Source organism: Artemia franciscana, chromosome 11 (assembly GCF_032884065.1).
Source record: "Artemia franciscana chromosome 11, ASM3288406v1, whole genome shotgun sequence".
NCBI lineage: Eukaryota > Metazoa > Arthropoda > Branchiopoda > Anostraca > Artemiidae > Artemia > Artemia franciscana.
In genome coordinates this window covers 2,579,513-2,597,079 of record NC_088873.1, presented here as the reverse complement: position 1 = coordinate 2,597,079, position 17,567 = coordinate 2,579,513, and the positions used below count along the sequence as shown (strand labels likewise).

Below are 17,567 nucleotides of genomic sequence, written 5' to 3'. Positions count from 1 at the left end.
GGCATATAAAATGTATATGGAATAATTGGTGTTATAAACCTCCGAGGGGACTCAAATGATAAGAAATCGAATGTTCTAATTCCCTTTTTAAGACTCAAAAGCAATCCGATGACAACTTATCCCCTCCCCCACCTCAATTCCCAAAATGCGTCCGATCAAATTTTTATATAGATATTTTGTTCAAAATAGACCAAAGATCATGTAACAAAACTCTAGCAATAACACAGCCGCCCAGAGCACGGGGGCAATTGTTGTAAATTATGCCCTGGGGGTATATAAGGTTTTTATGGAAGGGATGGTTGTATGAACTTTGGAGGGGGCTCATTCTATTGTATACCGAAATTTATAGGGTTATCTTTAAGAGTAAAGAGTCATCGCAGGGCAACTAGCCACCTCGCCTCACAAGGCATTTTTCCCGAAATGTATCCATTCAAAATTTTGGGAGAGCTATTTTTCTCAAAATGGTTTAGAGATCAAATAACGAAAACTCAGTGGTCGACACATCCACCCAGATCTCCGGGGAAGTGTTGTAAGTTATGCCCTGAGAGAATATAAAGTTGCATATAAGGGGTGGTCGCATAAACATCCTAGGTAGCTCATTTGAGTGGAAATTGAAACTTCTAGTGACCTTTTTAAGATTCATTATGTGACCATTCAAGTCATGTAAGTGATCGGCAGGTACATACTCCTTCCCCGCACCCTCTTTTTCCCAAGCGAATTCAATCAAAATTTTTAGATAGCAACCCTCCCCCCCCCAGAAACCCGAGAATATATGATTATTATGGCAGGGCTACTCGTATAAACTTAAGAAGGGGTTCTTTTTATTTGGAATTGAAAATTCTAGTTCACTTTTTAAAACTCAAAATAGATTGGAGGTCAACTAGCCTCCTTCATGCGCTTTTTCACAAACCCATCAGATAAAAAATTTCAGATAGCCATATTATTGAAAATAATTCAATCATCAGGTAACAAAAACTCCGGGGTCGACGCAGCCTCCATAGCCCAGTGGCAAGTGTTTTAAGCTACGCCCCGGGGGCATATAAGATTTTATGCAAGGGTTGGTCGTATAAACTTTGGAGGGGACTCAAATGATTATAAATTCACAGTTCCAGTACCATTTTTAAGAGTCAAAAGTGATTCGATGGCAACTAGCCCCCAACCCCTACCAACCCTTTTTCCCCAAATGCTTCCGATCGAATTTTTTATAAAGCCATTTTGTTCATAATAGACAAAAAATAATGTAACGAAAACTCCAAGGATAACACAGCCCCTTCCCCTAGAACAGGGGGGCGAATTTTGTTAGTCATATCCCCAGAGCAAATAAAGTTTTTATGGAAGGGGTGGTAGAATAGACTTTGGAGGGGGCTTATTTAATTGTAAATCAACATTTGTAGTGCCGTTTTTAAGTCAAAAGCGATTGGAAATTAACTATACCCCTTCAAGGCCCTTTTTCCCTGAATGCATACGATTAAAATTTTGAGATATACATTTTGTTCAAAACTGTTCAAGCAAAAATCTTACTAAAACGGAGAGGCAAAAAACGCTTGGGCCTGTAAGTGTCAAAGCATTAAATCAGACCCTAAGTGAAACGAAATCTTTAGCTAGGGAACTTTCAGCAGCTAATCAAACAGTTCGTGCTACCAAACAGTAAGGAGTGATGCGACTCAGTAACCAAATCGCTAAAAAACAACCCTATGAGCATCCTCAATGAAGTTGAAGACGAGGCCTTGGACTTAAACATGACAGTAGATATCTCTAAGTCCATGATAATGCCGATTTGTTTCCTCAAATCCTCGCCTTGTTTTTCTTAATCATAACCCTCCTTAAATTTCTATGTCCTTATTTAAACTAGTTGACGTCGTAATTTCTTTGAATTTAAAGTAGGATATCCACGTTAAGGACATTTTCCATAGAGTTATTGTGTCTATCGCCCTCCTGAATCTCCTAAATAAATTTAACGTTCTCCCTTACCACTACTTAGGGATTTACACGTCTTTTCTCCAACCGCATTTCGAATATTCCTTCCCGGTTTGGCACCCCGGTATCTCTCGCGAAGAATCGGAAAAAAATTGATTAATCCAAGAAAGAGCCTTGCAAACAAATTTCAAAGAAGGCAAGGTGCCATACTCTATGCTCCTGAAAAAAGCTAATTTTGGAAACCCTTTAGCGAAGGAAGGTTTTGTTGTGTCTCCGTTTTGCACAAAAATGCAATAACAAACCCTCAGATGGCAAATTTTTTCCTTAAACATCATCCCCATTCAGATTACGGCCGCATCCAACTGTTTGTGAGCCAATCTCTACGTTGCGTTACTTCCAGATATGAAAAAACTTTTGTCCCCTTCACCACAAAAAAAATGAATAAAATATCCCACTAGTTTGTCCTTTTTTCCATTTTTTGTATTAGCTGATGGTGCTGCCCAGGTTCTTGCACTTATTTACTCGCTTCCCCCTCCTTCTGTTTTAGTTCCCCTTGTAATTTTTCTATATTTTATTTTTCGTTCACTTTTTTGTGTTTATTCTGCTAGCACAGAGACACACTAAAGACACAGTGCCAGTGTCAATAAATGCGGCACTACAGAATTTGTGTCAAACCCTAAAGTTACTGAAGAAACGAATGTCCATCATGACATATTTGATGGTATTTGCAAACACATACGGCAGAGTGGTCATATTCTTCATGACATGAAAGTTCGCTGGAGCAGAACAAAAATCATGATTAGTTCCTCCCTCCGAAGAACTTTTTCCATTTAAAAACGTTATAACTTTAATTTTAATATATTAAGATCAGAGTCTGGAAGTGTCTGAGCAGGAATGGTGGATTCTTCAGAGCAGATTTAGTTTTTTGTATTCTTTTGAAGGGGCAGTTAAATTTGCAGGTAGATCTACCAGCACAACATTGAGCAAAACGTAAATGCAAGAGAAGGGGCTGGTAAACTTCTATCAGGTGAGATCAACGAATTATCTTATAAATTCTCTGAAGGTCTAGCTCTTATTCCAGTTGAAGAAGTTTTTCGTTAGAAAACCCTTAATTCAAATTGGAGCTTTACTAAGGTGCAGCTTGCTTTGATACATTTTCCTATTAATGACTTTGGTGGAGAGAGTGATGACTAGACAGTCACGCACAAGCTTTTATATCAGCCCATGTGAGTTCGCTCTCTTAGGTGAGAATAGATACATGAAATACTCAGAGAGTCTGAGTGAAGTTGATGACTACTTTTTTCGGTCTTTAAACAAAAAACAGGGCTAACGCTCTCTGTCCAAAGATCATATTCTACAACAGGTCAGAATACGGAAAACGGAGTAAAAGCCTATGAAGAAAGAGTTCTCGTCTATCTTGTTGAGCGCCGACGAAAAGGGCAGTCGGTAATTAACTTAGTTTTTTTATATTTAGCTAGCTCTTGTAAATAATGCTTTTCTAGCTGAAAAGAAACTCTAGCCGAACTCCAAGACATCCTTCGGATATTGAGAACCTGGAGCTTTCAAAGAGTTTCAGACACCATGGATGCAACAGTAGCTACAACCTAGTAAAGAGTGAGTCCCGGCACATTGTAATTGAAAATAAGAAAACAATGTGCTCTTTGAAAAACTATTCTACGCAAAAAAAATATTTGATGATGATTAAGGAATGCTAACTATTACCTATACAATGGTGGGTTAGGTTAGCTAAGCTGGGTAGTGATGTTTTAAGATTCTGTTTTACTTTTGGGAAGTTTACATTGGTTAGACCGTCAACAGCTATGAGAACGACTGCATAAACACAAGATTTCGATTCATAAATCTCTGAAATGTCAAAATAAAAATGACTATTTTTATTCTACCTTGGCTCTCTGCATTTTTGATAATCCAGATCATTTATTTCTGTTTAAGGCAACAACTTTAAAATCCACCACAAAGGGCTCACCACAGTCTGTTAGGGAGGCAACTGAAACTTAAAAAAAAAGAAACTCATAACATAAAGACTTTTGTTTTAAATAGATATACTGGAGATACTTCTATAAACCCAATTTACAATAAATTAATATTAAAAGATTCAAATAACATATTTTCTCAGTTTAAATTAAGATCATCTGACCACGATTTTAATAAACATCGGGTAAATAGGCAAGCTAAGGCGTTCGCCAGGAAGAGAATTCTTATCCAGTCTAATGGGTGAATTGACTCATTTATTCTGGCTTAGTTTTTAGTTTGTTTGACTCAGTGTTTGTTTTGCTCTGTTTGAGTCAACATCAAAAGGATGGTTTATCTTTTTTTTGCACAGAATACGGCTTGGCCGAGGTATTTACCTAAATATCTGCTTTTGTCCTTTTCGCTTCAGGAAAGCTAAGTTTTTCTTAGCAGATATGCATATTCGATTTTAAGATGAAGTCATTGATTTATTGCCTGAATTGATACTAAATAAAATGGAAAAGCCAGTATTATGCATCAGCAGATAAACAGTCGTCTGCACTAAGTCTCGGCACTGTTTCTGTTTCTGCTTCTGTTTTTTTTTTCTAAATTGTAAAAGTTGTTCTATACATCAATCGATTCAATCAGATATAAATCAATTTTGAGACAAAGTCATTGATTTATTGCCTGAATAGATATTAAATAAAAAAGAATAGGCATTATAGCATCTGTCATTGCATCTGACAAGAATCATGGCAATCAATGGCGGTGTTGAGTATTTTACAGTCAACTTCGCCACCCTCGAGGTCTGCTTGCTTAACTTAGGGGCTTGTTTCAACTGTAGCTATTAATTGGACAGGTCTCTTTTCAAAGGACTGGCAACTCCGATAAAATGAATGTCACGTCTTAATGGTCCCATGAAAACAAAGGAGCTTCTTTTGTTAAATTCTTTTTCTTATTCTTTTTAACTTCTTCTTTTTCTTTCGGTAGCTTATTTCTTTTTTATGCAGCTGAACAGAAAATTCGCAATCGTAACTTTTCCAAACCAGATTAAGGAATAACTATGTGTAACCCTTGGTTTTTCTCAAATGAGTGTTCGCCTCTGCATTTTGGCATTCTCTAGCAGGAAGTTTCTTGACGTTTTTCTATGTTGAAAATAAAGACAGGTATTTTATTCACAGTTTAACTCCTGCTCGGTTACACTTACCTTAACTCTCTCTTTCTCCAGATGGGGCTTACCGTGTGGGCCTTAACCTCAAACAAGTACATTTGTTCTTTTGTTGACTCAAAAAGTTTGAAACTCCTGTCATATAATTTTTAGCCTATAGCAATAGCTGCTCTGCAGAAAATATTGATATTCCAGAGTTCGTGATCAAATCCCCCTCTGAAGTCCCTAGCATTCCGGCGTCAGATTATTCTATCCTTACCGCCAAAGTCAACCAGTGCCTTGATCAGTTAAAATCGCTTGCTCACCTCAATAGTCCAACAACGTCTATTAATAGTTCTTTGGTCTCAGATAGTAAGGGTACCAATCACAAACCCTCGTACACCGTTGTTCTTAAATATCCGCCTCCAGAACTAAGAGACCCCGTTTCTCGCAAGGAAAAGCTTGATTCTTTCGCCGGACATGACGGTATTGTGTCGGTAAAGTCCGATACGGTAAGGAAAAGATGGGTTGTTGTTACGCGGGATAAAAGTTTCCGCCAATTCTCTTGCCGCATCTGCTGTTGCGAGCTATCCAAATATTCTTGCTAAAGTGATTGATCGCAAACCTCTTGGAGTAATTAGGGGACTTCCCGTTAGTGTTTCTAGCAGTATACTCATCTCCGTTATTCCTGGTCTTGTTGAGGCCAGCCAGATCGGCTCTTCTCATACATTCTGTTTAGAGTTCCTTGATTCCGCTGCACTAAAATCTGCCATCTCTACAGGTCTGCGCTTGGGTTATGAGTCTTTTAAAATATCGGAATACAAAGAGTTGCCCAGACGGTGTCTTAGATGCCAAAGTATCCATCATTCGTTAGCTCACTGCCCATGTGCCCCGAATGAGATGAAGTGCTCTAAATGTTCTGGATGCCATTCCAATACTAAAGACAATCCTTGCTTAGATGCTCCGAAATGTGCCAACTGCGGCGAAGCTCATGTTTCCTATAGTATGAATTGCCCAGTGATAAAACGCGCTCTGAACTCTGTTCCAAAATGAACCAAGCCACTATTTTAAGTTTTGCTTCTCTTAATATTAACGGCACAAAAGACAAAGACTTGTTAATTAATGAATTATTAGTCCATGACATAGTGTTCTTGCAAGAACATCTTTTGACCAAATCAAACGTTTCTAGCCTGAAGCGATCTTCTGTCCACCATTTTTTTTCGCAAGAGGCCAAGAAAACTAGAGGCCGCCCTTCCGGTGGCCTAGCAATTTTTTTCCGTTCCCCATCAAAGCCCTCTGTGATTCATTGTGATGATAACATCTTAGCGATTAAATGTGACAGTACCGCCTTTATAAACGTTTACTTACCTTGCGATCGACGTTCTATAGCATCGTTCACATCTTCCGCTAAATGTTGCTCCAGTTTAAAGTCTCTACTCGAAAGTCTACGTTTGAAAGACCTAAAATGGGGTTTATCTGGTGACCTTAACTGTGATATTCTTGGTACCTCCGATAGATCAATCCTCTTGCTAGAATCACTTCCTAGCATATATCACGTCACAGTTAAGAGCCTCCCATTCACGTATATTCATAACAGAGGCTGTTCGAAATCGAACCTGGATCACGTGATCTCTTCCAGTTCCAGCTTAATATCATCGATTGTCAGGGTGGACGAAGAGAAGATTGACGACGATCACCTTATTCTTAGCTGTAATTTGTCCTGTGAGCTATCTGGCAAAACACTTTCGGCTCAGCCGAAGTGGCATACGAAGTTGAATTGGGATCGTGCATGTCCCAAAATACCTTGCTACGCTAACTGCTTTACTCTCGACCATAAAAGTGCCGTATCACCTGCTGCAAACGTCAGTTTCCTCGCCTTCAAGTACAGTTGACCTACATTTCTATTATTGTCAAATCGTCCATTGCCTTAAATCAGCTTCCAAAGCTGCAGTGCCTGTGGATAAAGTTAGGATTGGTACAAGAAAGCCTAATTGGAACGTTGATCCTGAAGTAAAACGTGCTAAGCAAAATGCCAAATTTTGGCTACGTATGTGGATATCATGTGACCGACCATCTTCCGGAGCTGTTTTCTCTGTGAAACAAAAGTGTAAACTTGAATATAAGGCCAGTTTGAAGAGGGCACGCTTGAATGCATGGCCAGGCCCCACCGATAAGGCCTCCTGGAATAAGGTTATTAATAGTGAGAAATGTTCCCCATCTACCCTATCTTGTCTCCAGCTAGCTAATTTTGTTGATCATTGTAAGCGTGTGTTCAGTGTATTTAATAGTTTTCTTCTGTCTTTTTATTATAAGTTGCTTAAACCGCTTTTACCATACCGTCTCCTGCAGGCTCATGTCCAGCCTGTAGCAATATCTGAAATTCGCCGGGCTTTAAGAAAAATTAAGCGTTCAAGTAGCCTTGATGGTGACGGCCTTTCTTACCGATTTTTTGCTTATGATTGTCCTGCTCTACTTAACCATCTACAAATATTTTTCCAGTCTTGCTTAGCACAGTCGCTTGTTCCTGATAGTTTCCTTTGTGCCCGTGTAACGTCTATTCAAAAGCGAGGCAAGGACCCCACGTCATCTGTGAATTATCGTCCCATTACAGTATCGTGTTTCTTAAGTAAGTTGCTTGAACATTTGTTACTACCAGAAATTGAGTCGAATTGTGATTTTACGCCTTTTCAATTTGATTTTCGGAAAAGTTTCAGTTGCTCCCATGCACATCATGTTTTAAGCCGACTCATGAAAGATGCCGTAAAAGCTAAAATGTCTTTATACTGTCTTACTGTTGATATTTCTGCAGCTTTCGATAATATTGTGCACTCTCGGGCTCTATTTTCCCTTGTGTCTTCAGGTGTTAATCCTTCCGTACTAAGTTTATTGTCTTCTTGGTATTCAAAGTCTAAAATTCAAGTTACCTGGAATGGCCAAATATCTGACCCAGTAAAAATTAATAAGGGAGTTCGGCAAGGTGCCGTATTGTCTCCTAGTATATTTAAATGCGTGCTTGCATCGTGCCTGCGTCCCCATAGAAGTTCTGTATTTTACGGTAATACTGGTTTGTCTTCTATTGCATATGCAGATGAGGTTCTTCTTGTTGCCTGGACTCGCCGTGGATTGCTTTCTAATTTTACTATATTAACCAATGAATTATCTAAGATTGGACTGTCAGTTAATGCGTCTAAATGCGAGTTTATTTGTTTTAATAGCCCTTATGCGGTCGCTCCATTCGTTGCTGGGACTGCAATTCTGCCATGTTCTTCTTTAGTTAGTTGGCTTTGTCTGTGTTTCGCCCCAACACTTTCCACTACCTGTTCATCCCTAGTGAATCAAGCCGTGAAAAACCTACGCGTCGCTTACGGAAAAATATCCCCAAACAAAAGCCGTTACAACCGCAACGGTTTGTGCATGATTTATAATGCTTATTGCGCCCCTGTGCTTTTGTTTTTATCAGGCATGGCTCATCTGTTTTGTAAGAAAGATCGACATACTCTACGTACGGCTTATTTCAGATATTGCAAATTCCTCCTCCGGCTTCCTAGATGGCACCGAAACAAAAAAGTAATTGCTCGATTTGGTATAGTAGATGTGCCTTCTCGGATTCGGTCTTCCAGTGACGATTTATGTAAAAAGATTGTCAACTTTATTCACGTTTATGACCCTCTGCAGCCTTTTTTCCATATTGATACTGGTTGATTAGTCCATGTTGTCTTTTGTTAGTTTGAATTTTGTTTTTCTTCGCTGTTTATCGTATTTGTTTTTGTTTATTTATTTATAATACTCCGTACTTTGTGTTTTTTATACTTTACGGGTAATAAAGTTCATTCATTCATTCATTCATATACCAAAGACCGATTTTTGAAAAATCTATTCCCCAACATTTTAGTTTACAGAGATTGTATTGAAAATGAAAGGGTATATGGTGTTAGGGTATTTTGTTACATCTTCTGATTAGTTCCTAAAACAAAAAAAAGGTGAATATTATCCTAGTGGAAAATGCATAGCACTGACTTAATAAAAGTTGTCTTGGATATGTTGCAGATAATATTAAAACCAAATTGTTAAGATTTTCTCTGAACAAATCCCCCCCTCCCCTATCCCCTTACGTTTGAAAGAGAACTTTGTGGATTTGAGATCTATATTTTGGAGTTTGATATTGGAATTCAGTAAACTGTTTGTGTAGTATGTCATGCAGAAGATTACGTCGCAGCAAATGGGATGAATGTGCAATAAATTTCGTTGCAATATTTTGTTTCTTGTTTATCGTACGCCAAAAACTTAAGGCATGATATGCCATAAAGATATTCTTCAATTAATCAGTGCGAGATGCCTTGAATTATCGAGTCCTAGTCGTAGACCTTCACATCCTGTTTTTGCAGGATTATAAAAGCGTCACTGGAACCAAAACAAGTCGCGCGAAATTAAGTCATAGTAAGAGGTAAATATTGGACCACGATCAATTTTCTCTTTTTTTATAATCGGGGGTTCGTAACGTCTATCAATCCACGTGTCGTTGACCTTCAAAACCTGTTGTTGGATTATAAAGATCCCACGAAAAAAACAAATCGCGCGAGATTACATCATCATGACGTCTAAATATCGGGCCATTTAGCCTAACACCAGATACCCGCAACCAACATTCAGCTGTCCCTTGGATTTTTTTAAAGCGAGATACTCATGAGTATGAATTACAACCCGACTGTTACCATCTATTCCACTACAGTTATAGATGGCATCATAACTGGATAGGTTAGGTTACAGTAAGTTAACTGCTTTTAAGTTTAGTTCATTTAGCTTAGGTTATCTTGAACGGCCACGATAACCTAAGCTAACTGAACCTAACTTGAATGTAGTTAGCTAAATGTAACCTAACCTAAAGTGGGAGGTATTAAAGGAATTTTTCTGGCGGGGGGGGGCTGAAATCTGACAACCAATAAGTAGTTGTAAATAAATAACTTCCATAAAACAGTTTAAAGTTAAGGTAGGAGTTGCTGCACCGATTTTTCTGAGGGATGGGGACTGTAATCTAACACCCAATAAGATTTCGTAAATGAATAACTTCCATAAAACCGCTTAAGGGGGGGGGGTGCAACGAAAAATTTTTCCGGGGGAGGGGGACTGAAATCTAACAACCAATAAGCTGTCGTAAATAAATAACTTTCATAAAACAATTTGAAGTTAAGTTGGGAGGTGCTATAGAAATTTTTCGGGAGGATAGGGGGACTGAAATTTAACACCCAGTAAGATAAATAACTTCCATAAAAGAGCTTAAAGTTGTGATGGAAGGTGTTAAATGAATTTTTCAGTGGTGGGGGGACTGAAAACTAACATTCAGTCAAAGAAATGAAGGAATCTTCGTTAATACCCCTCGGAAATAACTCTTAATAAGGTTTAAATTTATCCCTAGTAATAACCCTTCCCTTCCGGAGTTGCTTGCTAGGGTGGGCTAGACACATATTGTCATGGTGGCGTGAAATATGCATTGCCTTGGCTCAATGAAACGTGATATTTGCATTAAAACCTCTCAGATATGCCTCTCATTATGGCTTAAATTTACATCTAATAATAAGCCCCCTGGAATTGGTTGATAGAGCCTCCGTCATTCTTACAATGACGTGTGTTTTTGCTTATAATTTATCTTATATCAGGTCTTTTCACGTTTAACCTTTCCATTTTTTGGGTTTTAGCTGCTTTTTCAGTGATTTCATGGTTCTTTTTTCTTATATTTTATCCTCTATAAGCTTTTTCAATTTGGTTTTTCCTTTTGTTGAGTTTTTAACTGCTCTTTATATAATTTAATAATGCCTTGTAAATTAGTTTTCATTAATAAAAGTTTTATTTACAATATAGAGTCTCTGTCTTTTTCGATTTCTTGTTCCTGGTTGAATCTTCAATACCTAATCATTTATGTAATGGTATAGCTAAAGCCAATGCTATGGAACATCTGCTATGTAACTCATCCTGTCTAGATCACATTAAAAAATTTATAATGCTGTAACTTGCAGGTGTATCAAATATAGCAAAATTATTACAGAGAGCTCTGCTCTCTGTTAGGGCATAATATTATTTCTGTATATTTTTAATTTGAATTAATAAATATTGATAAATAAAAAAATTAAATTAGCATTGGGATGCTTTTGCGCTCTCATTTGGAAAGGGTTGGAAACAGGTGGTCAATTTGATTATTTTAGTATGCGCGAACAGATATATTTAAATATAAATCAAAAATTAAATATTGGAAAGATTTTTTGGTCCACATGTTCAAGCCCCAGGTCCGTTATTGGGGAATCCCTTTGAATTCTAATGGGAATAAAAATATTTTTAATATATAGGTTCTCTGAGAAAACGCCTTGAAAGAAAATGAAATCTCTTAAAGTTTAACGTAGCATCCCGTGTGTGTGTCCTCCACAGTTACAATCGGGGGTTTACCACAGGGTTGAAAGAAAAAAGTTACGTGTGATGCTTTTAAAGGCTTGGGGGAGGATGACGGAGAAAAACTAACCCATTTTTTGGCTCTGAATTGTTTTCACACAGATTCAAGACGGAGCTCGCTATCCAAGCGAACAAAGACTTAGCTTTTTTTGGATCTATCAACTACGTCTTTTTTTTATTAAATAAAAAAGAACAAGTTTTTTTTATGAAAGAAAGGAGCAACATTAAAACTTAAAACGAACAGAAATTACTCCGTATATGAAAGGGGCTTTTCCTCCTCAACGCCCCGCTCTTTACGCTAAAGTTTGACTCTTTCTCTTAACTCTACTTTTTAAAACAGTAAGAAACTTTAGCGCAAATAGCGGGGCGTTGAGGAGGAAAAGCCCCTTTCATATACGGAGTAATTTCAGGGCGTTTTTGAATTAATGCATGTTTTGATCTTGGCTCTCCGCACATAAATAATTAAAACGAAATTTGCATATTAATTAATTGCAATTAATCGGAAGATTTTGAGAAAAAAGGCGCGAGGGAGGAGGCCTAGTTGCCCTCCAAGTTTTAGATTACTTAAAAAAGCAACTAGAACTTTTAATTTTTTACAAACGTTTTCATTGATAAAAAATATACGTAACTTACGAATTAACTTACGTAACGAACTTCTATATTCGTATCTTTTTATTGCGTATAGGAGGGGGTTCAACCCTCGTCGATACCTCGCTCTTTACACTAAAGCTTAGATTTTGTCCCAATTCCTTAAGGAATGACCTCTGAATCACAAAGGCCGTAAAATAAATAGTTGAAATGACTAAAAATGCTTTAGCGTAAAGAGTGAGGTATAACGAGGAGGTAAACCCCTCATATGCGTAATAATTTTTGTTCGTTTTAAGTTGTAATGCTGCTCCTTACTTTCACTTGAAAAAACTTTTCATATTCATTTTTTCATTGTTTTTTTCAAATAATGCTAGAAAATCCTGCGCCCCCTCCATTGAAATTCTCTTCCCCCATGAGAATTTTATCCATGGAAATATCCTCCCACGTAAATCCCCCCACTCTCCCCCCTAAACCAAAGAAATCCCTCTGAAAACGTCTGTACACTTCCCAATAACCATTACTAAATGTAAACACAGGTCAAAGTGTGTAACTTGCAGCCCCTCCCACGGCAACTGCGGGGGAGTAAGTCGTCCCTAAATACATAGTTATTAGGTTTTTCGACTATGGTGAATAAAATGGATATCTCGGAATTTTGATTTGGTGACTTTTGGGAAACAATGAGCGTGGGAGGGGGCCTACGTGCCCTCCAATTTTTTTGGTCACTTAAAAAGGGCACTAGAACTTTTAATTTCCGTTAGAATGAGCCCTTTCGCAACATTCTAGGGCCAATCAGTCGATAATATCACCCCTAGGGAAAAAAACACAAAAAACTAACAAAAAGAAAAACAAACAAATAAACACGCAGCCGTGATCCGTCTTCTGGCAAAAAATGCGAAATTCCACATTTTTGTAGATAGGAGCTTGAAACTTCTACAATAAGGTTATCTGATATGCTGAATCTGATGGTGTGATTTTCGTTAAGATTGTATGACTTTTAGGAGGTGTTTCCCCCTATTTTCTAAAATGAGGCAAATTTTCTCAGGCTCGTAACTTTTGATAAGTATAACTGATCTTGATGAAACTTATATATTTAAAATCAGCATTAAAAGGCGATTCTTTTGATGTAACTATTGGTATCAAAATTCCAAAAAACAGTTCGTTATCACGAACTGTTTGATCAAATAAAGAAAAACAAGTTTTTTTCAACTGAAAGTAAAGAGCAACATTAAAACTTAAACCGTATAGAAATTATCACGTTTGTGATGGAGCTCACCCCTTCTTCAATACCTTGCTCTTAACGCTAAAGTTTGACTTCTTTGTTCCAAATATTCAAGAATGGCTCCTGAATCGCAAAGACTGTTTAATTAGAATTAATTTAAAAACCTTTTTCCACAGAACAAGTTTTTCAAAGAGAAGTAAAGAGATCCATTAATCCAAAAAAAGAGCAGAAAAAAATTCAAGTAATCTTCCAAGGACGCCGAATCATTATCAATAAAGGATCACAACTCGAAACGAATAGAAATTATAACAAATAGCCGTGTCAAACTCAAAACGAGCAAAAATTAACCTGAAAAGAGCTGACGACCCCCATGCCTTCTCAAGACCAGAAAATTATTTGCGCTTTAAAGAAAAGCAAATACTGTGGACTGTTAATTTAGTTTAACGTATACTGAAATTTAATCCTTAAAGTTTAAGCAGTTTTTTATTTATTAAAGCAACAAAAGTGAAAACTTTTAAAAATATGTTTTGTTTTCAGTTTTTCTAGTATTTCTGGAGAAGTAGATATCGGTTTTTAGATTTCTACCGTTTATTCGGATTTGTTATCCAAGTTCTACAAGTCATGGCAAGACCACCCAATGAATTCTAAACAGTTTGGCAATACAAATTAAACAAGTTTACAACGGACGAGATTGGCTGATTCTTTATGGTATTAAATCCCGTCACTACATCATCTTAGAGGTAGAATTCCCAGCTTGCGGAAAAGGCAATGAAAATAGTGAATTTAGTCTAGAAATCGGAGAAGCTGCATTTATTGATTATTTTCCCAATTTATTTACTTCTCTACATCCATTTGTCTCTTTAAGAGAGATAATAAAAAACAATGAGGGGTACAAAAGGTTCTTTCAGGCCAGCTTGTTCCAGTAAACAGTCCATAGACTGCTATGTGGGAATTGATTTTCTTATGCCTGGGCCATATTAAGGTTGCGCTCGTCGATAAATCGAAAATGCACACAGGTGCCGCGCTAACTGTGTATATTTTAGTCAGTAAATGAACGAGATTTGTTTCCCCTCTTAAATAAAAGCTAAAAAACGAAATAATAAAATTAGAAGAAAAGAGAAACATAATGAACTACAACACAATATTCACCACAACAACAAAAAAAGATCTTACAGTGAATCATAAAACATAACAGATAAAAGGCAATTTAAGCAAAATACTACATAAGAATCATGGTACGGATCAAGGAAAGTTCCAAGTTTATTATGCCTCTCAATAATGGCAGTAAGAATATTTTTAGGTCCATATTTTGCAGTTACTCTGAAAATCCTAACCAGGGAGGAGGATTATGAAAGTAAATTACGATATTTAATATAATAAGAACAGAGACCTCTTTTATTCCCTTAAAATAAGATTTGGCCATAAAGGATTTAATGACCATAAGGACCATAACAGAGAGATTGTTCAAATTTCTCGAGTTGAATATTGCTCAGTTTCCTACCAAAAACGTTGTGGATATTTAGTCAAACTCAAAAGTTAGGACACGATTTTTGTAAATAAGACATGATAGAAGCTCGCAACGCAGTTTTTTTTATCTATTTTACTATTTATTTCGTTGATTTATTTTTTCTATTTTTAAAAAATTTGGTTTATAGATTTTCTTATCTATAATCGTAGTCTGACAATAAATACGAAAATAATAATAATATAGAATAATAGGTTTATATAAGCTTTGGTAAATATTTAGTTTCGTTCCAAGTGCTCTAAAGTGCGTTTTACTGCATATAGAAAGATTCTGATGATCGCATATTGTTTCTTTTTCATTATTAGAGAAGCGCATTCATTTTTTAGCTTTTTAAAATCCCCCTCAAACAAGACTAAAAATGTGTAAGGTGGACTTGCTTAGAGGTAAAATTACCCATAGAGCGAAGCGCATTAGTCCATAAGCCCCCGCAGGCAGCGGAGCAAGGTCTATATTCTATATTTATTCAACAAAGAGTGATAAAACTGAAAAAAAAGCTCAAACGAGGTTTATTAAATAAGTATAATATACAGACCTCGCCCCGCTGCACGCGGGGCTTGTGAACTAATACGCTTCGCTCTATAGGTAACGTTACCTGTAAGGAAGCCCACTTTACGCATTTTTAGTTTGCCCCATGGGGGAGGAGGGTCAGCTAGAAATGGATACGCTTCTAGAATTAGCATTTCCAAGTGCGCTAAACTGGAAACTACGCTGTGATAGTTTCCAGTTTAGAGCACTTGGAACGAAACGAAACATTTACCCAAGCTTTCTCGAATTAATTTCTTGCCATTGTAATTTTCCGTTTCTGAAATACAGCTCTAACGTAAAAAAAAAAAAAATGTTACTCATTAAAATTGCCCTTTTCTATCGATAGATACGAGGACCCACGTGATTCCTCGTGCCAGCTGCCCTTCCTTCAATCCTTAGTTTTTTATTGTTTTTAGGATTTAAACTTTCAAGTATACTGTTTAAATAATTGGCCCACCTCAAAAAATCCTTCCGTGCCTTCCTGGGGCACACCTTCGGCCACCATTTTTTCCATGCCTGTTTGGGTCACTACGAGCTCAATTTGTTCGTTCTTTTCAGGAACAACTTTCTGTTCCCGAAATTTAATCACAAAAATCAAATGAAAGCATAAGTCACTACTTGTGGTGATATTACTAGAGAAAAGGAAATTTCCAGAGAATCCATTTTCTTTTTGTCAACAGGCCCAGAAAAGCGTTTATGTATTAATATTAAAATTTTAGAGATTAAGGGATTCATCAATTATTTCTAGCAAATTGTCACAATCCTGTTTATGCCATTTTACAATATGTTAGTAAAAAAATAAAATAAAATAAAAAATTCACAAATTAATAGGATTTGTGAATCGGATGAGAGCAAGCTTGATTTTGGCTTCATAGGACAAGAGGATTAAAGATAACTACCTTAATGACCACCTTCAAAATATATTACTACAAAAAAGAATACCTCATTTTCTCTAATGAGGTTTCTTACGCTGGTGTTGAGTCCGCCCCCCCTCTTACTTTGAAAAAGTGACAGATAACGAAATATAAGTAAGAAGTGAACTGTGCTGACAGTAACCGAAATTAGAAAAAGAGGAGTTTTGACAACGGTGTGTATAAAAAGATAATCGTCTTTTCATAATGATTCCAAATATATAAAATTAAATTTTGAAATTGCCCACCAAAAGTTACAATCTTGAGAAAATTTGCTAAATCAAACAGTTCGTGGTAACAACAGGTTGTCAAAAAGGTCGTGGGGAACTGTAGTAAGGAACGACCCGGCTCAATAGTAACCGAAACTCTAAAAAATGGAATTTTGATACCAATAGTTACATCAAAAGAATCGCATTTTAATGCTGATTTTAAATAAATAAGTTTCATCAAGATCAGTTATACCCATCAAAAGTTACGAGCCTGAGAAAATTTGCCTCATTTCAGAAAATAGGGGGAAACACCCCCTAAAAGTCATACAATCTCAACGAAAATCACGCCATCAGATTTAGCGTATCAGACAATCTTATTGTAGAAGTTTCAAGCTCCTATCTACAAAAATGTGGAATTTTGCTTTTTTTGCCAGAACACAGATCACGGATGCGTGTTTATTTGTTTTTGTTTGTTTTTCCCAGGGGTGATCGTATCGACTGAGTGGTCCTAGAATGTCGCGAGAGGGCTCATTCTAACTGAAATTAAAAGTGCTAGTGCCCTTCTTAAGTGACCAAAAAAATTGGAGGGTACCTAGGCCCCCTCCCACGCTCATTTTTTCCCGAAGGTCACCGGATCAAAATTCTGAGATGGCCATTTTATTCATCATAGTCGAAAAATTTAATAACTTTGTCTTTAGGGACGACTTACTCCCCCGCAAGTTACAAACTTTGACCTGTGTTTACATGTAGTAATGGTTACTGGGAAGTGTACAGACGTTTTCAGGGGGATTTTTTTGGTTTAGGGGGGATAGTTGATGGGGAGGTAGGTGGGAGGATATTTCCATGGAGGAACTTCTCATGGGGGAAGAGAATTTCAATGAAGGGGGCGCAGGATTTTCTAGCATTATTTGAAAAAACAATGAAAAAATAAATTTGGAAAGTTTTTTTCAAATGAAAGTAAGAAGCAGCATTAAAACTTAAAACGTAAAAAAATTATTACGCATATGGGGGGTTTACCTCCTTTACCTCCTCGTTATACCTCACTCTTTACGCTAAAGTATTTTTAGTAATTTCAACTATTTATTCTACGACCTTTGTGATTCAGAGGTCATTCTTAAGG

At 37.0% G+C, this 17,567-nt stretch overlaps 1 protein-coding gene and 1 long non-coding RNA gene across 4 annotated transcripts in view; one reads left to right on the top strand and one right to left on the bottom strand.

Annotated features, from left to right (window-relative positions):
• Positions 1-17,567, bottom strand: part of LOC136032686 (uncharacterized) — a 101,634-nt gene that overhangs the window by 44,064 nt on the left and 40,003 nt on the right. The gene's annotated exons all lie outside the window — the stretch shown is intronic.
• Positions 4,214-17,567, top strand: part of LOC136032688 (uncharacterized) — a 42,333-nt gene continuing 28,979 nt past the window's right edge. Inside the window, exon 1 of the long non-coding RNA XR_010618758.1 lies at positions 4,214-4,275. This is a non-coding gene — a long non-coding RNA (uncharacterized LOC136032688). The remainder of the gene's footprint in view (positions 4,276-17,567) is intronic.